Below are 24,050 nucleotides of genomic sequence, written 5' to 3' on the forward strand. Positions count from 1 at the left end.
ACTAGGAATTCTCCCAAATCTCAGGCCCTAGTCTAAAACTCCTGCCTAGGCTAGCCCTGCAAATGCTGAATATCTGCTTGTGTTGTCATCTGAGAGCCTGCATTGGCAGAACCAAGTCGGATGAAGAGAGGCACCCCACTTTTAGAAGGAAATCCTATTGGAGCTGCATTGATTATATCCTGATGGATCTCCAATCCTGAGAAAAGATCATCAATATGGAAGTCCTGCCTAGGTTAGAGAGTGGCTGCTCTCCCTTGCACCTCACCCTTCCTGGTAACTTAGCTAGGACAAGCAAGACCCAAAGATTACCTTGTGGTGATCTGTGAATTAGTGATAACCGTCGGAAGGTTAGATGGGAGAGTGCATAGAAAAATGAGGCCTGATATGCCCAATTATATCAGGGCCTGTCTTCCATTTTTCATCAATAGCTGAGTCTGAGCCAGCACCTGACAAGATCATGGATGTCCACATTGAGTGGTTTGAGAAAATGAATTTGCGTTTTTTACCAAATCCCCTCCGTATAAGAGTTCTTTCCCCATATCAGACCCTACGTGGTACAACATGGATGGTAGGATAGCCACCTCCTTAATGCTCTTAAGGGTGGGATCCAACAAGATATTCAATCTGCCAGAGCTTCCTACAAATTAGTACAAAAACGCACAAACTCCACCTGGGATACAGACATCTGGATTGACATCCTGTGGGCTCAGGATATCCCACAAAACATACGATATACATTAGACAGGGCCCCACACAAAACAATGACTGGGCTCAGGATATCAGTCAGCTTTTTGGCACGTGATTTCTCATGGCACCAAAACTTCTAAGATGAAGCCTGAATCCCTTATCCTTCCACAGGAATGGGTAAATCACTGTGAATCTCTGTATAGCAGTTCTCTATCTCACTCTCATTCTGAGGTCCCTGGTAAGTGTGGCCTCCAGCTGGCTGCCAAATCTTGTCTGACTTGTTGTGCACCAGATCTTTTCAAAGCTGGTGGGTTCTTCATGGTGATGGAACCAAATTAGCTATTAGCTCACAGAATACTGGCAAGGCCCCTAGGCTAGACTGAATCCCGGTGACTTTCTTTTACCTCTGAACCTATCACTTGGGCACTCTATCACACATGTGTTACTAACACCACAATGGCAGGTGCTGAAATACCCAAATCATAGAAAGACACTGAGGTTATTCCTATCCATAAAAAACTTCTTAATCAGACCAAGCAAATTATCAGCCAATTAGCCTGATAGATTCTAGCAAAAAATGATCTGTAAACTAATACTTAATCAGTTATTGGCCTGTATTAATGAAAATGAGATGTTGGTCCAGTTTCAGGCCGGATTTAATTCCAAAACTTGTAAGGTGGACCAGGTTTTCAGGTTTCAACTAATTAGATGGAAGGAAACTGATCTAAAAAGAGGCAGCCTTTGTGTTGCTTTGATAAGTATTTAGAGAGCATCTGGCCTTTATGGCATAATATTATTTCTTCCTTGGTCTCAACAGCTTAATCGCAGCCTCCGTTAGATTTGACCTCAGATTGGGTTTTTAGATATTCCTTTTTAATTTTGTACTGCATGGTTTTATTGTTCTTATTTTTGATTCAAGTGTGTTGCTGCTATTTGAGATTGAAAATTATCTTTTCAATTAATTATTCTTTTAATGACTGTAAAGATGTGAAGTATTTTATGTATCATTGGTTTGTACTTTTATGGTCAAGAACTGAAATAAGAGCATTCAAATTTAATTGAATCTGAGGTCTCTATATATGGGGCTTTCAAAAAGGTTGAGATGGATATATAGAGCACCTTGTGCCTCTGACCAAGTCCATCTCTTGCCCACTGGGATCAGAGGACAAAGCAGGCTGGAGGGAGAGCTCTAGTTACATGTTAAAAACAGAGAGAGAGAGAGATAGAGTTTCACTCCCTCTTTCTCTGTAAGGGTGAGTGTGTGCAACGGAGTTACACAGGTTCCCTGGGCAATAATGCAAGCAAGGAAAATGGGCCCCCCTCTCACAGTTTGGAAATAAACATCGCCAATAATTAGGGTCCAGATATCGTCTCAGTCTCCTGTTTACCGGCCCACTTGGCCTGCTGCACAAGCGAGAGAGAGCGAGCGAGAGAGATAGAGAGAGAGAGAGATAGAGAGAGATCATTGCTGTATATGACTTTAAAATATGAGTTTGAGGGAAAGTACAAGGAAAAAAAGAGGGAGAAAAAGAACATACAGGGAAAAGCTAGCAGAGAAAGCTTCAAAGGACAAAGGAAAGCAAGCATTGGAGTCACATTTCAATTACGATTTATAGCATGTTGGCTTTGCTGATGCTTTTTGCAGATTCTCTTCCACATCGGCAAGAAGAAAAAAAGATGCTTGCCTGGTGATGCTGGACAGCATTGGCAAAAAGAATTGCTGCAGCGTGGTGACATACTTGGGCATGAGTCACCACACATGCACCCATATTCATTATGACTTAGCGGTTATATTTTTTCATTTTATTTAACTTTTAGTTTACAATTCCAAAAAGATGGGTGCAAATGTGGAGTGGTCATTTTTAAAACATATGTGAGAAGGTACATCATCAATGCAAAATTATTGTCCCAGTATCAAATAGCAGCTTCTGTGCCTTCCGAAAAATATTCTAAAAACATTTTTTAAAAAGGGAATGAAAAGGCTTCAATAGGACTGTGTGGAAGCAACGGAAGGAGTACAGGGGAGAGAGGCGACAAATGCAATTTAAAAAGGCAGAATAAGTCAGAAAGAGAGGGATGGGAGGGGTGGGAAAGCAAAAGATGAGCTGGTGTGAGGAGCAACATAGAGTGTGTGGTGGGAATTTATATAGTGTGGAAGCAACACATAAGGGATGAAAGACGTGCACTACAGAGGAGAAGAAAAAAGTTGTTCCCTGAATATGATCTGTGGAAGGATACAAGACATTCATTTAAAAGGGTGGAAAGAGACTGTGATTGAGGAAGGGATAATTGCAAGAAGAGGATAGAATGCCACTGATTTTGAATACATTGATTTTCAGGTATGGGGATACCAGCTTTGGTAGCGTTTTCCACCTGAAAGTAAATGCTCCCATAAGAAGTTAAGCACTGAGGGTGCTTCTACATTTAATGATCACCACATAGTTGAGCATGTCAATCACAAAGGCACAAATGAGGTCAGGTTGTGGAGACACCATTGAGTGGTTTTTAATTTTTTAATAAAATTTCTCACAGTGGAGGTTTTTTTAGTCCAAAAGTTGTTTCATCTGGTAATTTATTTTGTTTGTATTTATTAGGTACCTCTCTCTCTGCTAGTCCTGATGAGGCCCGTACTTGAAAGGGCCGAAACGCGTCGACCTTTTGTTTAATAAGAGAAGTTGCGGGAAAATATATATGTCCTATAGGGATTTTTTTAACACATCTTTCTCTAAATAAGGATGAAAATAAAGAGGACATAAAGATGTGTTAGAAAAATGTAATCATCGCCTTGATGTGAATTTATGGCGAAAATAATCAAGATAACCACACAAGCATGAAACAAGGACAGGAACGAAGGACCATATGTTTTATTGAATTTATCATTTGCCTGTTTATATGCTGATTTATATGTATTATATGTTCTACACTGCCTTTGGCAATCTTTATGTTGGAGTGAAATACAATGAACTAAGAGCTTTGTAATTAACCTGCAGTCCTAATGGTTGATTTATAGTTTCATTGGTTGATATTAAGAATGATATTATTCCCTACTATTAGACCAATTTTGATTGCATGATTTTGAAACAAGCAAATTTGATTAACCAGAACACAAACTTATTGTAAGCAATAGGCTGGATCAAATCCCATTGTAAGTTTTTGCTTTTGTTCACAATAGGTCTACAACACCAGAAAGCTAAAACCTGTCCCTTGGCGAGACTTAAAAAAAAGAAGGTAGGCATATGCATGACGACCACATTGATTCTCAAACTCTTCAGCAACACATCATGCTTATGTGTAGCTATTAACATGCCACAACATGATAAGAGCACATCACTGATCCTTGGTTTATGTTTGTTTTGTTAGATCTTTAAATGTGTACTTCTGATCACTTAAAGATGACAAATTTAATAGAGTTTGAAGTGTACTGAGTTAGAAATAGCAGTGATAGCTTTTTAGGTGTAAGGGAGTTTTAGAAGGGAGAAAATATGTTTAAATGTCTAAATGTTTAGTAAGTGGTATGCTTAACAACTAAAAAGGAGGGCACAGATGTTTACCCCTCAAAAAGAATTACTAAAACAAGATAAACTGATGGACAAACTGGGTGGAATGTGATGCCTATAAAAAGTTAGTAACTGCTATTTTAAGAGATAATGGGGCACCGCTTTTTAGGCTGCATGCTCCATCCACTTTTTCTACCAGTTTTTCTTGTTATAGTAAACATTTTTGTTTTTATAATGGAGGTGTAACCCCATATCTCAGTTCTTAAATATTAATCACCAGTTTGTCTTATTTAACTAAACTACGGAATATTTTCATTAAAAAAACAACTGTCAGCGTGCGTGTGAACTGCTGCTGTGCTTCGGTCTTGCAACTATTTCATTGTTACTTTGGCAAAAAGTCAAGTCTAGTTATGTGAAGTGTCCTGTTGAGATCACCATGTCTTCAGGTTTTGCCATTATTTGGAAAACTTGCTTTGAATCACTGGGTGTTGCTCGGTGAAAACTGGCATTACCTTGATTTTCAGATACCAAAATATAAGCTGAATAAACAGGACGAGTGGGTGGGGTTAAGCAGCAGATGAGTTTGGGGGGACGCAGCCAAACAGACAGCTTTGTAGAATGTGAGGGGAGCAGCACACAGGAAGACAGAGCAAGAAAATGCACGTAGTCCCATGAAGGGCTGAAAGAAAAAGAAAAAAGTTGTTTCCTGAATGTGAACTGTGGACGGATACAAGTTAAGCATCCAAAAGGATGGTAAAGAAATTATATTCGAACGGAGATAACAAACAGGACGAGAGAAGAAGAGTAAAACCTTCGAATAAGAAACTAGCAAATGAGATTGATAAGAAAGCCACCCAGTGGAAAGCAATGAGCTGGTACAAAGCCTACTCTAAGGTTTAGTACTGTCAGAAGGTCTTTGTGGCAATATAGCCGAGACCGCAGAAAAGGAAACAGTAAGAGCAGCAGCCCAATATTTGTTAGCCTATTACGATGTCAGGCGTTCAGACAGTAGTGTACAAATGTTTCAATACTTAGAAATCGGTAAGTTGTTGGCAAAGCTTGTAGGTGTTGCCTCGGATGCCTGATCTCATCGGTTCCAATGACAATGAAGAAGAGTGTTCAAAATAAAATTAAGAAAGGAGAGAGAAGGATAAATAAAAAAGCAACAGAGAAAGTCAAAAGAGGTAAAAAAAAAAAAGGAGCTTTAACAGTGTGAAAGAATAAGAAAGAGATTAAAGTCAAAATTGATGGCGAGCCAGTACATGAGAGGAGAAAGTCGGAAAAACATGAGTATGGCGACACGGAGAAAAGATTTGTTAATAAAGTGAAGGAGAAAATATGAGAGGAGAGTAATGAGACAGGGAGCCTGTGCAGCAGAGTGTCTCCGACAGGTTTAAGTGGGATTTAAAGACAAACGGAGAGAACTCAAGCGCGTCAGATAGAGCGCATGTACGGGAAAAAGATAAAGAGGAAAGGAATGGGACATAAGTTAGGAGGAAACAAATGATAATCAAGAGAGGTATAAATAGATACTAAAATGCAGGTATTAAAATAACGTAGGGTCCCTGCAGTCCGTTGGGTGCGGCGAAGGGACCATTCTCTCAAAGGACAAATAATGATATTTTGGAAGGAGGCAGAGACTAAAAAAAGACAGGCGACAAAAAAAAGAGAAAGGAGAAAGAATGGCACAGGGGAAGCACAAGGGAAGGAAACAAATGTATTTGTGCAGGAACTAAAATAAGGGTGAATAGGGATAAATTGGGGGAACAAGGGAGAGAGGTAAATAAACATGAGACAGAAAATAAGAAGAGGTCCATGGGGGATGGAGAGAAATAAAAGCAAGAATTAGAAAGTCAGAAAGAGGGAGGGAAGAGTGAGAAAGAAAGAATGGAAATAAAAAACAGAAAGTGGATGAAGGAGAGCAAGCTGTCTTATTTCGTTTCCCATGGGTTCGCCATCCTCATTACCAGCTCCAGCTCCTTCCAGCGCCCCTGCCCGCCCCTCCCGTGCCTCGGTGCGTTCCAGCTTTTTCCATGTGCCGCCTCACCTGCATAGCAACAAAAACAGAGCCCGCACCCCCCTCCATCCCTCCATCTCACGATCCATCAGACAGAGGGCGGGGGCGCGAGGAGCCATGGAGCCCGACAGGCAAACAGCGAGTCCAATCCTGAACCGCCTGCGAGCCCCAGTAGCCAATGGAATGAGAGGGAGGGAGAGAGAGGCAGTCCGCCTTGGTCCTCTCCCTGCCGACGGCTCCGGGGAGACCCACCGTAACCATGTAAGCGGGGGCCGCTGAGCAAGAGACAGCAATGCGGGAGCATCCCTCCTGCCCGCTTCCCGCGTAGACCCCGCCGGCGGATTCGGGCCCGCCACTGCCGCAGGAGTGGGAGCAAACGAATAGCGTCGAGGCAGGGGCACAGCAGACGGAAAGGCAGCATCGGGTGGCGAGGTGGGTGTTCTGGATAGAAAATGCTGCGCCACCTGCCTCCGGTCCGCCATCGTCTATCTACCGCGGGTGGAGAAGGCTGGCGCCGCACCTCACTATGTTGATCTATTAGTAGGAAAATAAGTATTTCGAAATGCATGTTCTTGAAGGAGTGGATTGCATCTTTTGTGGGAGGTGGGAAGGAATGAGACTTCCCGCACTGCTCGGTTCCTTCCAAATATAGATGTATTGTCTCATAGACGAGCTGCAACATGGTTGAGGTTAGATCATTCGTAACGTCACTGTACAATCAGATGTGACTCGCTAAATCCCTTTCTCCAAAAGGCGAATACACCAGACAGATCACTCGCTATCACTGCTTATCATCTTTTCCCTTCTCACATTTGGTCCTTTTCAGTTATTCCTGGCAGTGATGCTTACATTTCACGCCTCCGGTTGTTGTATTAGCTACGCACTCACATTGAGTAGGTCATTACTGTGCCCCCAACCCAACATCAAGCCCCTACTGCCTCGCCCAGATATGCAAAACAGCCCCCACTCCCAGGTCAAGAAAGAGAAGGGTGTTTTTTTTTTAAATTTTACGGAAGACGATGACACAAGTGAAAGAATCAGTGAGAGGACAGGAGTTGGGGTAATTTCAGTAAGAACACAGGGCCAGTGGCTGCTACCTCTTCATGCCCCCCTCACTCACGACAGACCAGAATCTCAAAGAGAAATAAGGGCATGATGGCATATTCACAGACTTACACCCACCTCCCAAATCTGTGCACACAGAAGGCAATTTTGTGGGTGGAGGAGGCAAACACTGAGGGAGATTGCATACTGTAGAAAAGAGGCAGTATAGGAATGGCTAAGGCTTGAATAGTTTTAAAGATAACAGTTTTTAGAAATGCTATGTTTCTGCACATCTCCCTCTGACACCTTCTCTAATTTTAGGTATCTCGATCAATATACATCTCCAGCTATCTCTTATTTAGGCTGGCTTTGGAGTTTTGATTCTTAAACATATTACATTTCATTATAAAATACAGTTTTTAATCTCCTAATAAATGGAAGTGAAATATACCACACTTGAGCTATTTCATTGGTAGATGAACTACCAGTTTTCAGGTGCAGGAGTTGCATATCAAGATGATCACATACGTTTGTTGAGTCATAAAAGCATTGTTGATTTAGGGGAAAAGGCAGATCGTGGGTGACTGTAGACCCAGCACAACAGTGTAACAACGGTTGAACACCTGAGGCCAGCACCTATGAAATTTGTTATCTTATGTGTAGGCCCTGAACATTGAGCCTTTAGAATCTGTGCACCCTGAAAGGTATCTCTACTGTCTAAGTTCTGAACCTTTTAAATCTGTCTAACTTGAAGCATACTCTCAGGGCCTTAAGCCATACATTTTGTGTAATTTAAGCAATAATGCTGCTCTCACAGAGTGGACCTTTACATATAAGCCTTAGGGTAGCTCTCCTGTATGAGTCTGTAAGAATTGTTGCCTGAAAGGGCTGTTCATTTATTTAAGTACTGAGACAGTAAGCGCTGTTTTACGTCAGAATAACTAATTTGTCTTATGGTATGAGCCTGAAATAGTTGCACCATTGTGAAACATTTTGCTGCCTAAGGGGGTTATTCTAACTTTGGAGGAGGTGTTAATCCGTCCCAAAAGTGACGGAAAAGTGACGGATTTACCACCAGCCGTATTACGAGTCCATTATATCCTATGGAACTCGTAATACGGCTGGTGGTATATCCGTCACTTTACCGTCACTTTTGGGACGGATTAACACTCCTCCAAAGTTAGAATAACCCCCTAAGTCTTTACGTGGAAAAGTGTGTCTAACTTAAGAGCTCAGGCAAGGTCTAACCTTTTAGCAACTGCATCACATGAGAAAACGGGTGTATGTTGACAACATATGAGATACCTCTAATCTGAGGAACATTTTTGTTATATCGTGACCTGTGTAATCTCTGTACCTAGAGCAAGAGGCGTACTGGTACAGTCACGAGTCAGTAAAATTCGGATCACCTGATGGTAAACTTTGTTGTCTTTGAAATGATCCTGTGTATCTGTGTAACTCAAGCAATGGCACACAGTATGCCTAACCTTTTAAGAACAGCATTACATAGGAGACAGTGCTGCTGTTTGTGTACCAGGCATATGAGGTGGTTCTAATCTGAGGAACGTTGTTGCTAAAACGAGATCTGTGCAGTTTGTTTAACTTTAGCAATATAATTGTTTTATATGTATGAGCCTGTAAAATTAGGATTACCTGATGTTAAGCTCTGTTGTATTTGGGTAGGTTCTGTGTAATTTAAATTACATCTTTGCTATCCAAGGCCTGAGCCTGGCTGATTTATTTACCATAATGAACAGTTGCCTGGGTTTGTAAGTTTTACATGATCCAAGTTTGCTGTTTTGGAGCCTCATTTAGAGTTTGGCTGGTACAGAATATAATAATATTTCTGGAGGAAACTAATTATTGAGTAGAATCCCCAACTTTCCCCCTCAATACTATCTCTCTGGTGCAGGAAATTCAGTTGGAGAACTCTTCTCTGTATTAAAAGTATCCTCCAATAACTGGAGGATGTTCATCTCCCACCAAATTCCAAATGAGGCCCCGAGCCTTCAGAGGTTATGAACCCTGGGCGATGGCCTGCATTGTGAAGCCTAGCTCTGCATAGTGTCACCTGTTGGAGAGAGTGCCCTGATGTATAGTTGTCAGTAATACAAAAATGTTCACAAGTGCACCTAATCCTTTCAGCATTGGGGAAAGGAGTTTTAGGAGAGCGTAAACTGTGAGAGATCAGTAATTGACGTGGAGCTACACCTTTGGTTTTGAAAATACACTGTGACCACGATTAGTTTCTCACAACACTTAGAAGGTTGCTGTTGAATGTGAAAACACAGGAACTGCTGACCTCAGGGAAACTAGCAGGTTGGAATTCCTTTCTCCTCTCTTGAGAAGCAGTGTGATCGCATAAAGTAAGAGCTGATAGTCCTGTTCATTTGGCAGTGGATAGGTGCGAGGCTGTGCTTTGGGTTTAATGAAAATAAGCCTTACCAAGTAACAGTATGTGTCCAAGAGAGGAATTTGCTACTGTGATACACTATCCACCCTGCTCTTTACTGAAAATATGTTGTCAACAAGGATAATTACGTTCAGATAGTCAACTGTGCCTCCTAAAGTTAACTCCATATGACTCAGGATAAACTCTTTAGTCTATAAAACATGTGTTTCTTTCATTGTCTACTGGCATACATCTAATATGTTGTACAATTGTGGTACAAAAAGTGGTGGTCATTATATATCTGGGCAACTATATTAATTACCTAACATATCATCATGCTTTAGGAAAGCTTATTATTATTGACAGCATCCAGTCCAAGACCATTCCAAAATTGTACAGAACACAACAGTGATGTACTTTGGCTCATAAATTGCAGCTCAATGGAGACTTCATCGGGACAGAAATCGCTCACGAGAGTACTGTATACTATTTATAGAAGGTAATTCCAGATGGTGAAGCTTATGTAAGAACCCAAAGAAATTCAAAGTAGTGTTAAAATATAAGCATTTATATACATACATATGTACAATGTGCACACCAGAATACACAAGTGTGCCACAGGATAAACGTATATATCTTCTTAAATTAAACCATTCACTTTTATTTTTTTAAATAAATTCTACAACAGGAACTTTTGGAGGTTTAGGCTTCACTGAATGGAAGAGCTAGAAGTTGCCCAGCTTGAGGATTTTTCATAACAGGCTGTTGCTATTTTAACCTGCATAGGAGCTGAACCGGATGTGAATGAGCTGCAGGCCCTTGTTTTTATTTCTCAGAGAACGAATGGTATGTGAGAAAGTGGGATGTTTTGTGACCGTTTGTTAAAGTTTATCTAGAGTCAGTAATGTGATACACTGTACCTAAAGTGACAGACATAGTGAAAACATCGCAGCAAGTGATCAACTGAAACTTAAGTAGCCATTCACACGACTATCAGAACGGATAACATAACTGATATGGTGAAAACGTTCTTTGAATTATGCATTATTCCACTGGATTGAAGGAGGTAAATGATATAATTCTGAAGCATTTTGTGTCAAGTTTGAAGATGTAAGTACATAGGTACCTGGGAGAGGTGATGAAATCTTAACGCCAGAGCTGCTGAACTTGAAAATGGAGAACAGGTTTCCAGCCTATGCTCAACATTCGGTGGACCTTGGCAAATCACTTCTTCTCCCTGTACCTAAAAAATGTTAAACGTATAATGTAAGATGGTGCTCAAATAAAGTGGTCTAATGCCTTCGGGCCAGGTTCATGCTACATAAAACTAATAATAAAAAAAAAATGAAAAGTCAGGTGGTTTTTTCGGTTTCCATAGCCGGTGTTCAGTGCCTAGTATAATGCTACTAATCTGTGTCCTGAAGATAATGGCAGAACAAAGAGGTGACTTTGGGCATTCAATGTAAGCTGCAAGATGTTGCAAAATAATTCCCGGAATATTGCTATCTTGGTGATCACATATTAAAGACCCTGTGGCTGTGGGAGAATAACTTGTATAGGTATGAGGATAAGACCAAGGAAACCATTTGGGAGATGTTGAGCAGGGTAGCTTGAAGTCTTCCAGCAAGAAGTGGTTTGCTACAGGGGGCTTGGAGATTTCACCAGAGTACACTGAATAGAGGAATTGAATTAAGTGGACCAGCATATTTTTCAGGCCAGCAGGGCATTAAGAAGATGGTCTGTCAGGAGGTGGCTGGGCTGAAGTAGCAAAGGAGAGCAAGATAGTTCCTTCAGAGCTCCCTTCCACTCTGCAGGTTCGACTCTAGCTCACTGCAGAGTCTAGAAAGCTTAGCCTCCTTTAGTTAACCTTTGGTGACATGATAACAAAGAAGGTCGAATTCCCTAAAAGCTGATTGAGTTGGCCAGTTAAAAAAATACATTGATCTATTATTTTGTGATAATGTAGTAATTTCTCAATTACAGTGATAATTGGCTGAGTATGTGGATAGTAGATTGAAATGTAATTTTAAAATAATTGTTTTCAGTACGTAGCCTCTACAAAGTTGAAGGATAGTGTCGGGAAAATGCATCTTTTCATCTTCACAGTTGTATTTGTAAAACCCTTAATGGCTTTGCTTGATGAAGAGTTTTTAGAACTAGGACATTAATCACGAAAAACAGTCACTTGAACGTTTATTGAGAGGGAAGAAGATTGGCATTTGTTATGGCATGTCACATTTTATGAATTCTTTTATTCTTATAGCACAAATACATTTTCTCTGTAAATTCCTGCTTGAATTACAGGATCATACATCATTTCTATGCCTGTTTGATTTAAAAATCTACAAACTATAACTTGGAAAAGAACTTCTTTAAATCTAAGTTTCCTCCTTTATGTATGCTGTTTCAAGAGAGGAAGGTATATTTACACCTTGTTATGTTTTAGAACACAAGAAACTCTGTGTAAAGTTCATGTGATTTTTAATTTTATATGTGATCCAATTAAATGTTTTCAGTTTAAATGATACTTTTCCAATACCTCGATCAATTTATTGAAATAACTGACACATGTTCTGTCTTGCAAAATAATTTTGTATGTTTGTTTTTTATTTAGAAACAGACTTTTCTATCCGGATTTTGTTTGCAAATCTGAATACTTTTTCTCTTAGAATTAACTATCAAGAAAAGTTCTAATGGGGTTAAATATTCAGAACTCCTCTGCCAATTGAAATGAAGGACTACACATGGGCAGTATTACCATGTGGAATAATTCAAAGTCTCAAAAAGTTTCTAACTTCCTTGGTAGGAACGTCTGCAGAACTATGCTCTGAGCTCACGCCTGGCAATTGACACACAGGCGTGGCAGCATGTTGGTTCCGTGTGTGTCAGCTAAGTCTATGCACTGAAGTGGTCCCTCGCTTGTACTCTCCTCACATTAGCATCCTCAGTTTCTTGTTCTGAGATTTAGCATTTGCCCAAAGGGTAGTAAGGTATCGAGGTCTTAAAAGCATCAGACTAAAATACTGCTCCTTTTGGTGCTACCCAGGTAATAGGTGTTGATTCTGCACAACTGCTGTGCTTCTGTGCGTGGCTCAACATGGAGGATCTGTGTCACCTAGGATGTCACTAACATCTCCGAGCGTGGGCAGAATATCACCTTACCGATGTACCTTAGGACTGGACTAGAGGAATTTTAGAGGTGCTAAGTAGGCCTTGTTGGGGAGGTACTAGGCACTGAGGATAACAAACAGTATGAGAGCACTTCCAAAAGACCTACTTCACTCTTTTGTTTCAGAAGATGATCAAACAGCCTCAATCAGCATACTTAGTTTAGCAAAACAACTGTGCAACATGTCAACTTCACAGATTCATAGTAAACCAGTCCTGTGGCACTGGAATGGCAGTTTTGGCTGGCACACCTTAAACTGGCTAGTCATAGGTCTTCAGGAAAGAGGTGCAAACTGCTAGGTAAAAGTATAAAGCATATTGTTTGTAGAGTATTATGCCTACAGTGTGTTTCAGAATGCCGGCACCAGGACTTGATTGATCCTTAGAAGGTACCTCAGACACCCTTCATAATGGATGGAACCTCCAGCTGGCACTCAGTATAATTCAAGGATGCCCCTACTGCCAGTGCATAAAAGTTATGGCACAGGGAGGCCAATTGAAGAAGCCAATTGAAGAGGATGACTCTATTATTGAAGTCAAACACAACTGACATGATATATTAAGTTATAGTGTACGTCTTTAGTTCTGTTTTCCTTCCTTCTGGCCCTTATCTTTCATGATCCCACAAATAACCTTTTTTTGCTTTCCTTACTCCTGATACCTTCCTACATATCACGACATCAAGATTAGAATGTTGTTGAGAGGAAAAGAATAAGAGAGAAGCTAAGAGGAAAAACAGATCCCTCCTACCAAAGAGTCTTTAAACTGAGGTGCAAGCCCCAAGTGATCTCATGAGAGGGGGTGCCAGATCTGGCTGAAAAAAATATTATGCCGATAACAGTGTTTGTTTAAGATGTGCAACTTAGTAGAATAATTGTGAAAAATTCTGAGGGGGGCCCAATGATTCTTTTTTCCCCATGGGATGGGGCTGCATTAAAATGTTTGAAAACCACTGCTCTAGGCGTTAGGATGCAATCCACAGGGGGATGAAATGGTGCTTACTCTATGCTTCCCATTTACGTATGGTTATTTTTGGTCACTGGTGATGGAGAATTCCAGTGGAAAGCAGGAGATTCTAGGAAGGAATATGTTAAGCACTCCTTCCCAATCTGTATTTAGTAAACATACTGTCCCTAAACACAGTTTTACCTTGAAGGCGGTTAATAGGATTTAGGTTGGCCATGCAAGTGACCTGTCTCTAAACACAGTTTTACCTAAAAGGCAGTTAATATGATTTAGGTTGTTCATGCAAGTGATCCTCCGAAAAGGAGTATGTCTGGCACGAAGAAACACATTTTGCCTCTCCCTGCTGCTATTGGTCCAGATACAACCTACTTTTCTTTGTGTTAAAAGAACGCTCTACATTAGAGTTACTTTAATCCTTAAAACTATTCATAAGTGGCTTCTGAGGGTGAGGTATGTGAGAGCTCGTAAGGTAACATATTGTATCGGGATGAAATATTATTAGTCTAATAAAATATATCAAAGTGGGAGTACATATAATAAATGTGTGCCTTGTTGGTCAAAATAGGCACGATATTGAAGGAGCACTTTTTGGAGAAAGATAGCAGCCCTTAGCTAGTAATCCTTATTTGCCTGAAAGTGATGTAGTCATGTGAATAGATGACTCAATGTTAATAGAGCTACAAAAGGGGCTGCCATGAGGGCGGTATTTCCATGTAGTCTGGTCCTTATGCGGCTGGACTCTAGAGAAGTCCTCTAGTCTAATCATCTATCTCCCGGGACTAAAGCTCCGTAGAAATATTAAATACCTACCTAGTTAGACTCTATCTTGATCTATTCTTTAATTTCAGTATCTGTATTGAGGTTTTAAGGGAAATAAATGGAGCAAATAAAGAAAAATAAGAAAGTTAAGTTTTCTAGGATGTACCTATTTAGGTGAACATGAGATTCGTATTTAATGTGGAACTGAATAGTAATAATTTTGTAATAAATATAAATACTGTCAATATCAACCTTTAGCTTATGACAATTAAGCATACATGTGTACTTTATTCAAGGATTGAAAAAAGAAGAGTAACATAGTGTTATTCAGATTTTAAGGAGCGTGTGATGTTATTACAAATTATTATACACAGGCTTAATATTAAAATCAAATAAAAAGTTAGGGAAGCAGGCAGAGGAGGAATAGAAATCTTCTATTATGATTTCTGTTTTGTTAACTATGCTTAAACTTCTAACCCTACCCTACCCCTCTTCTTCATCTCTCCTGTGTTTTTTCCCTTTCTGTCTTCTTTGAGTTTGCACATGCTCCTTTCATCTCCTACTTGTCTTCACCCTCCATTCCCAAATTTTCTCCATCTCTTTTCGTTTCGTGCCTTATCCACTCTCCCTCGTTTTCCTTATCTCTATCTGTGTACTGGCTGTTTATGCCCTCTTCCGTTTAAGATTGCCTGCCTTGACCATCTATCATTCATTCCCTCTTCTATCAACTTCCCCTCATCCAGTTATGTTACGCTCTACTACTGACTTTAACTTCTGTCTTACTTGGTATTATTTCACAGCTTTTGCTGACGCTGAATGTAATACAGCTCAACGTTTGTTGATTCACGTTAGTGAAGAGTTCGAGATCTTTACACTTACGTGAAGAGATAAAGATCTTTACATTTTGTTACTTCTTTAAAGTGCTCTAATACCTGACTAGGTTAAGTGCGCTACAAAATAATTTGAAATAAATAATGTTGAGCACCAAAGTGCAGTAACTAGTGTGTAAAGTACCTGCAATAGTTCTCAGAAGAATATCTTCTAAAACGTAGGTTGGCATATGGTGGCATATGGTGGCAGCTGATGAATTTGGCAAACCAGGCTGCAATCAGTTTGCTAACCTTTACAATGTATGCAAAGAGACTATCGAGGAATTGCGGCAATGGTGAATGATATGTTTCATGGTGTTCACACAGGCATTTTCTTTTATTGCTGCACCCTGAGGCTTCACTGTCTGCTGTTCTTTCCTTGTTGCTTTGGAACAATAGCAAAATACACAATAAACAAGGCAATTATGATTAAAAAATCGTAGATGCTTAGAACCTTCACCAACAGGTGAGAGTTGACTTGCACCTATGCTGTCTTTGGTCCCTGTACATACTATGTGGTGGGATTTTTTAACCATCTGGTTATCACACCATCTGATTTTGTTGATTGCATTAGCACTTCATAAATACTTGATGCTAAGAACTATACAGTAAACTTCATGAAACTGTTGACTGTACACTGGTATAAATTGCTTAAACAGTTTATATGTATAATGTACAGGCAAATGTACTCTTTTAAGGTGATTTGATGATTCATTCTGAAGAAACTCTGATCTTGATGCTTTATAAGGTGCAAACGCATGATATTTAAAGGACATTTTCTGACTCAAAGGAAGTGCATTTTTTGAGGTATGGGTTGTCACATTGTGTCCCTCCAAAACAACAATTAGTTGATGAACTATGATGACACAAAACTCACAAGCTCAGGACTTGCACTGCTGGACTGTTCCAAAGGGTAAACAGACAAGTCTCTGACTATAGGCACCAGTTATTCCTGCAAAGACAACCCAAGGGGTACAGACTCAGGCATCACATCACAGAGCTCTCCCGCAGGTGAAAAGGAGCTTTAGCCCTACTGAATAGAAATATCATTCAGATTGCATAGATCTTATTATGCACCTTAGCATAGATAGCAAAGCCACCCCTCAGAATGTACATATCTTACACACACTGGCATCCAGACACCAAAACTATAGGTAACATTTCACAACTCTTACAGGCTCAGAACTCACAAAGCTGAGCTATCTTTCAAGTGTCATAGGCAATTAGCATTTGCCCTTAGACAGGAGAGCTGTCTCTCAGGGAACACGGAATGCAAAGTCTTTGACAACAGCATTTATCTTACAGGCTGCACCCAGTTGAGAGGTTCAGCTTTTCTTTAGAGTTATCCATTAGCTGATACATAACATACAAGCTTAGGCCTTGGACAGCAGAACTATATCACAAGCTTAGGCCTCAGCTCCGCCTTTCCGTTTACACAGACCCGATGGTCTTTAAGGCTTCATTTCGTGTAACACGGGTAAACAGACTGTTTCTTTAGGCAGCAGATGTACCTCACAGAAAACTTAAAACACACAAAATATGCTGCAAATGGCAGAACCATTCCTCATACTGTACATATCATAAAAGTGTAAGTATTAGACAGCAGAGCTATACCTCAACGTGCACAGATTTTTCAGGTGTCCGCTCTTAGCTGAACTGCATCACAGATGTAAAAACTTTGAAGGTTTCGACCTCCCACAGCAGAGCTATCTTTTTTGTAACACCATTTGTGGATTGACTTACAACAGCAGCACCATCTCTCAGGTTGGACTGCTCAGAGCCTACAAGTGGAGGTCTCTTCTAGCAGAGCTCTCCTTTATGTACCAGATAATGTACAAGCTCGGACAGGAGGAGCGGTCCTTCAGGTTATGCACAAATCTGCTACTATGAAGTCTTAGCATTTTACACTGCTACTTGAGCTTCTGGTACTCACTCCTAACTTTCTTTTCTTTTTGTCTGCTTTTTTCTCCCATCTGTTTTCCTGCCTATCATCTTTGTCTTAGGGTTGTCAATGTTTTTGTTGGCCTTCATTGAAAAACAGTGGTTGGGCCCTTAAAAACTGGTTGAGGTGGCAACTCTATCCTGTGTACAATAGTAATCTAAATCCTTTACTGTAAAAGGGTACTTCTGTGAACCTGGAATCCTCCCCTAAATACATCCAAGCTGTGGCAATGCCTTTTTATCTTTTTCTCTGTCCTTGCTTTAAGGAAAAAATAGAAAATGAAAAGATTTAAAAAATAATCATCCTTCTCATGTTGACTTTGCAGCTTCATATCTACTTTGTTGCTCCTGATCCGCAATAGTCTATTAGAAATGGCTGCTACCCTTCAGAAACACAGGGTTTCGGTAACAAAATTGAATCCAAGCTGGTTATGTGGAATCCTCCTGGCGGGTTTGTTTTTTTACGTCATTAAGGTCCGCATCAAAGTAGGTTCTGTTGGGATCCACAGGCTTTTTGTCTGCCATACATTGGTGCTTCAGCTCTAGGTCCTCGTGCCTTTTATCCGTTGTATATAAAAAAAGACCATCTGACACTACCCCATAATTATCTTAACCTGGGTGAATTCAAAATAACAGAAACAAAATTCTAAAAGAAGTGTTTAAACGGAAATGACCAGGCAGTTCAATCACAGCAACTTGTATAGTGAGAAATATGAATTAATTTCTTTTTATCCTCACTTTCTATTTTTTTTAGCACTTTTGTGACGGTGAAAAAACAAATGATAGGTCGCAGGAAATTTACCTTTAACATCTGTTATCGTTTCACAAGATTGACGATAAGCAACATGTTTTTAAACATCAATGGTGTTGTATTAGGTGAGTGGGGCACTGCAGTGTTCAGGTGATGAAAAGTTGTTGAAGAACTGGTACCGCGAGTAGCATATGGTAAACACAGATTCATTGTCTGGTCTAACTAGGAATACTAGAACTGTCACCGAGTGATGCGAAGCACAAGTTTATGGTTCGCTATTGGTCACAGTGGCATAGTCCAATTATTAGAATTATTGACGTAGCCAGTCAGTCTGTCACGGTCATCTCCAGGGCACCTTCAGACTTCTAGTGGATAGCCTCCAGGGACCATTCCCGCCCACCTGCAAAAAATGTCAAATGACTTCCTTGTTGTCGAAAAACGTGTTGTCTTTACCAGCCTTTTAAAACAACAGATACTAAAGGCAATTTTATTGCTGACTGGGTCATCCGTTACTTAATTTTGTGGAAAGTTTAGAAAATTAAATTTTCCACATACATCATAGATTATATTTCTCACTTTTTTCGCGTCCGATCGATTTGTTGCATTTTTAATAACACAGTAATGTTGTGCAAAATTATTTTTTTTCTTATCCACTGCAGTCTGTTAGACTATGAGATTAACAGATGAATTAGGGCAGAATAAGGGTAATGTTGTTATTGGGACCCCACCCATTCACTTCCACTTAATTTCGAGTGTCCATGTTTACACCAAGTACAAAAAGATACCCCGTGGTTAGAGAAATTATCCAGGCATCGAATATTATATTAAATAGGATCGCATATTAAACTGAAGAATGTTACTCTATCCGTAATTACCTCATCAATAGTGTAAATGGTAAGGTAAGATGTAACATCACCAATAGTGTAATCGGTTTAATTTTTGATGATCTCTCTTACATCATGTCTGAGTTCATTTTGGGGATGAGTTATAGTTTTCACGTGCGTGAGATGTGGTTTGTGTAGCCAGACATGAAATGCCAATTTCAGGGCTTGTTCAGTTTGATTTCATAACCATCACTTTACTTTAACTGTGGAAACTTAAGGTAATTTGTGAGCTTTTATTAAAAAAACGCATACATTTTTTATGGGCAGACACAACCATAAATTATCCTTAGCAAGGTGTTTTTCAGTGATTTTTTTGGTCTGTTTCTCTAGAACACCGTACATCCTTAGGGTGATGCTCCTGCAGCCGCTTTACCCTCTTACGGTCAATGTTTTTCCAGGACACTGTCCAGAGCATGGTCTTCTGTATTATATGCCGCAGTCAAAATTTTCGTTGCATGCCAGATAGCTCACATCTTCCATAGGAGCTGTAAATCCAGCATTGGTCGAAGGTAAAAGAAAAAAAAATGCTTCTATGTCCTAATGGTTTCAGCGGCTCTGGCAGGTAATGGCCATGGAGCTCACGTCCCAGAAGTTGGCACACACTGTTGACCCGCATTTCTCAGCCTTTATTAGGCTACTTTAGCTGGCTTAAATCTCTTCAACTCTTTACCTGAATTGTCACCTATAGAGCACTCTAGTATACAAGGTTTCCTGCCCCCTTCTTCTTTCCGCCTTAGAGCATTGTGTACTCACCTCCCTTCCCCCCTCCCCACCCACTGAACTCCTGGATTCCCCCATAAACACTTGGCTTTGGGGCAGCCTTGCGCCCGAGGGGTCCCACACAATGCTGTCCCAACCTTTATTGTTTTATTTCTTGTTTGTGTTTATTTGTTTGGGTTTGTGAATATTGTTTACAGGGGATAACTAAATGATCCCTGGACATGACATATCTTATTGATCTCCCTATTGTGCCTCACTGTCATTGGTGGCATTATTTTCTTGTTGTCATCTTCTGATGCACTTTCTTCCTCTGAGCATAACAATGATGTTTTGACATGTTTTCACTGTAGTGTGTTGTATTGCACAATATACCCTAATTCAAAACGTTTCAGTAAAAATAATTTTAGCAAAAAAATGGTCAGTGTGCTAGTGGGTGTTGTGTTTTATTTTTCTATTTGTTTGTGTCAGGGATGAGGAATTCAGGGTTGCAAATGTGCTAAAAATCTTCTAAATTATACAGACTTTAATGAATTGAAATCCAGTTATCTCAAAAACTACTGAATGGATTCAGAACAAACCACTCAATGGCACTATTGTAAAGTTCTAGTTTCATGCTAGGTTTGGTGTAATTGCGTAAGAAGAAGCAATACTTTCTCCCGGAGTTAAAACAGAAAACACAACTTTTACTCTTCCCCTTTAGACCCTCCCAACCTATCACATCTGTGCAACACTTTAAATGCCAGAGGTAAGTTGGACAGTCTAGGGTGGTGCCAGGTTTTTGGAGTACCAGTTGGCACCAAACAAAGCAAAAAAGTAATTTTCAGTGGAAAATTAAACTTAACCATAACTATGCACTTATCATCTGCTGTGATATATTTGTGTGAGGGAAAAATGTACTGTAAAAGGGACTAGATCACTTTGAAAAGGTTTATGGTCTGGATTTTGTTTTAAGCAAAGCTTATGCAGAAATCCAGCTGTTCACAAAGTGCAGAAACGTTAGAAGAATGAGAACTAACAAAATGATCTACCAAGATAATGATACTCGAATTGGATATGATGATAAAACATAATTCTGCTTCTGAGAGGAGTTAATGTTTTAGCAAATCAAGGGTCTTTGTACACCATAAGTAACGAAAGAAATGCATAGCATGTTCAATTTTGAGGAGTTAGAATTAGAGAAGTCGTTCATTACTTTAGGCATTTACAGCAAAGATCTTAGTCCTGTAATTGGAATGGTTAGGATGAAGGTATTGTACAAAAGACGCATTACTGTCGGCAACGTGTGCATTGTGTGTGAGGAACTTATTCTGTTGGACTGAAGACAATACAGTGAGTTTGGGATTACATGAGACCAGAGTGTTTAGCCTGTTAAGCGGTGGACGAAGGCATAATCATAATAGATTCATTTGAGGGTCATGAGGTTTTCATTGATACCTCACAAGGACCTTGATCACATGATTAAATTGCAAGAAGGTCCAGTGCCTATAAAACACAAAGTAAGATTGACGAATTTGATGCACAAGCCTTTGAAAAAAAAGAAATGTAGAGAACGATGAAAGTGTAATCATAGAATTAGAACAATCTTCACTTTATTAATTCCCTCAATTTTGGTGACTAAAATGTATGTAATTTGAGGACATATGTGGACACAAGAAATCTGAATGAAAACATCTAGCTTGCCTGACATCCCCTTCCTTATATTGTGAAGATGGTAAGACTACTTGAGTTGCCTGGAGTTTCTAGCGTAATTGATTTGTCATCAACTTACCATCAAGTGAAACTTCACTAACATTCAAAACATTTCACTCTTGTCATTACCTTGAGTACATGTTGTGTTTGTTGCATGGCTTTTGGGTTAGCCTCAGTGGCAGCAGTTTTTTTAACAGGTAATAAAAAAGATAGTTGAAGGGTTAGATAATGTTTTTTTATTTTCAAGATGATATATTGGCGTTGTCATATAAAACGTTATTACTAGAGTGAAAAGGAGGTTCTAGAGTGATTGAGACAGTGCATTAACAGTAAATTGTTTCACTCTTGTTTTGAAGAAAAGTGTTTTGGCAATTTTTCCTGTCTAATATGGGGCTTTCATTAATCAAGTAAATGTTTGTTGATTGCTGTGGATGTTTTAGCATTACAGCCCTAAGTGGAAAGTCTTCAGGACTTAGCGATCATTCCCAAGTAGTGTTAATCATGCAGCTGACCATATTTTATCCTTTTGTTCCTATCAACGCTCATATGGATTACAGAACTCATATAAAACACTTACATATATGGAAAGGGGCTTCATGAGATTAGTTTATGGATTGGTTATTGATTTCTATCAATAATTTGGTTGATTCTAATTTGATAGATGGTGAGTCTTTTTTGGAGTTTGTGACAATAATAGTTGATCTCTTATCTTCACTTGTAGCTTGGAAATGTTTAAATGGCTTCAGCTCCTTGTAGATGAAAATTTGTAAAAGAAAGATCCCACACTAAAAAAAATCGGTAAAAGAGAAGTAAAAAGCTAAATGTTGTTTTCTGTCCAAACAGCACTAGCAAAACTTGGTCTATGTGATTTTTGGTTCATTTTTGCTATAACCCTCAGCCAAGATTGTAAAAAAGCCAATTCCAATAGACAAATCCACTTAGGCCCTCATTACAACCTCGCCGGTCTTTTAAAAAGACCACAGAGGCTGCGGGAGCCAGAATACCGCCAGTGCTGCCGGTATTCGTGTTTCCCTATTATGACTTTTCCGCTGGGCCAGCGGAGGGTAACAGTGTTACTGTCCGCTGGCCCAGCAGAAAAGTCACATCAACATTGCTGCCGGCTCGTAATAGAGCCGGCGGCAATGCTGATGTGCAGCAGGTGCAGTAGCACCCGTCGCACATTTCACTGCCCGAAATTCGGGCAGTGAAATGCACGATGGGGCTATGCATGGGGGCCCCTGCACTGCCCATGCCAAGTGCATGGCCAGTGCAGGGGCCCCAGGGGCACGTCCCCCTTACCGCCAGCCTTTCCATGGCGGTGTTTACCACCGTGGCCAGGCTGGCGGTTGGGGATTATGCGGTATGTTGGCGGGGCCGGCGGTATGTCCGTGTCTTTTGCGCCATGGTCATAATAGCTGGCGGAACACCGCCAGCCTGTTGGCGGTGTTACCACCAGCTTACCACCGGCCGCCAGGGTCGTAATGAGGCCCTTGGTGTCTTAATTTCATATCGGTTTATTATATTGAAAGCCAGATTCTGAATTTAATTCAAACCATTGAAAGCCTTCATTGTTTACTTTTGATTCAGTCTCAATTGAACTGAATGCTAATGCGATAATAGAGATGAAAACTCCTGTGCACAGGGTTCAGATGCCATCCCTGGTACTATTTTGAAATCAGGAAATTTTTTGTGGACAGATTATTTAAGCCACTTTTTCCCTTTTTATTTCATATTCCCGCAAAGAAAGTAATCTCACTGTATAAAAATGGCAATATGTCTGACACTTATGATGTTCGACCAGTTGTCTTGCTTGACGCAGAAGGAAAACTATTTGCAAAGGTTATATTGCTGCAGTTGGAAAATAGAGTCAGTGAAAAATAATTGCTTCCAATAGAGAAGGTGAGTTTTCATCCTCTTGCTCAGTAATTAATAACATACCATGTTTACAATTGTTGAGTGAAAAGCTTCTGAAGAAAATTATATTATACATTGCTTACTTGGATTATAGCTGTACATTTGATAGAGTTGTCAACCAAAATGTAGACAATACTTAAAAAGTCTGAATGCCCCGGCCATTTACTGCACGCTCAATTCGCCTTTCATCTTATACCTGCTTGTGTGTTATAACCGTCACTAGAAATACGTTTCTAACACATAACAATGTGACAAACGGTTGAAGCAAGATTGTGTTTTTGTGCCACTGTTATTTTGATTTTATCTATCTGACTTCCCAAATCATATTAAATACATTATTCTGCTTCCTCCAAAAGTGGGTATTCAAGAAATAAATGTTTTAATATATAAAAGCTAAGAGGTCTAACAGCTCCCCTCAAAAGGATGTAGAGCAAGAGTAAACGTAAAATTTGGGAACGGAAAATGTTACTTTTTTACGAGTGGCAGTATCCAATACTTAATCTTGGTTTAATCACAATAAAATGTGTTTGGCAAAGCAAATTCTGTTGGAATGGGTTTGCCGCAAGTTTTTAAAGTCATTTGGGAAGAGCGGTGCCACTTTTTTGTTAAATGTTTAAATAGATATATTATTATATATCTATATATCGATAGATATATATATATATATATATATATATATATATATATATATCTATCTATCGATATATAGATATATATATATATGTATATTTGAGATACATTTTACTCTGGTG

The 24,050-nt window shown here is 39.7% G+C and overlaps 1 protein-coding gene across 3 annotated transcripts in view; it reads left to right on the plus strand.

The window, feature by feature from the left end:
• The first annotated feature begins 6,429 nt into the window (after positions 1-6,429).
• PELI3 (pellino E3 ubiquitin protein ligase family member 3) overlaps positions 6,430-24,050 on the plus strand; it is a 243,360-nt gene continuing 225,739 nt past the window's right edge. For 2 of the 3 annotated variants that reach the window (XM_069207964.1, XM_069207965.1), the window contains exon 1: positions 6,442-6,633. The gene's annotated coding sequence lies outside the window, so the exon portion shown is untranslated. Of the gene's footprint in view, positions 6,634-24,050 lie in introns of all 3 variants that reach the window. The other variant, XM_069207963.1, reaches the window with a different exon arrangement.

Source organism: Pleurodeles waltl, chromosome 9 (genome assembly GCF_031143425.1).
Source record: "Pleurodeles waltl isolate 20211129_DDA chromosome 9, aPleWal1.hap1.20221129, whole genome shotgun sequence".
Classification (NCBI taxonomy): domain Eukaryota; kingdom Metazoa; phylum Chordata; class Amphibia; order Caudata; family Salamandridae; genus Pleurodeles; species Pleurodeles waltl.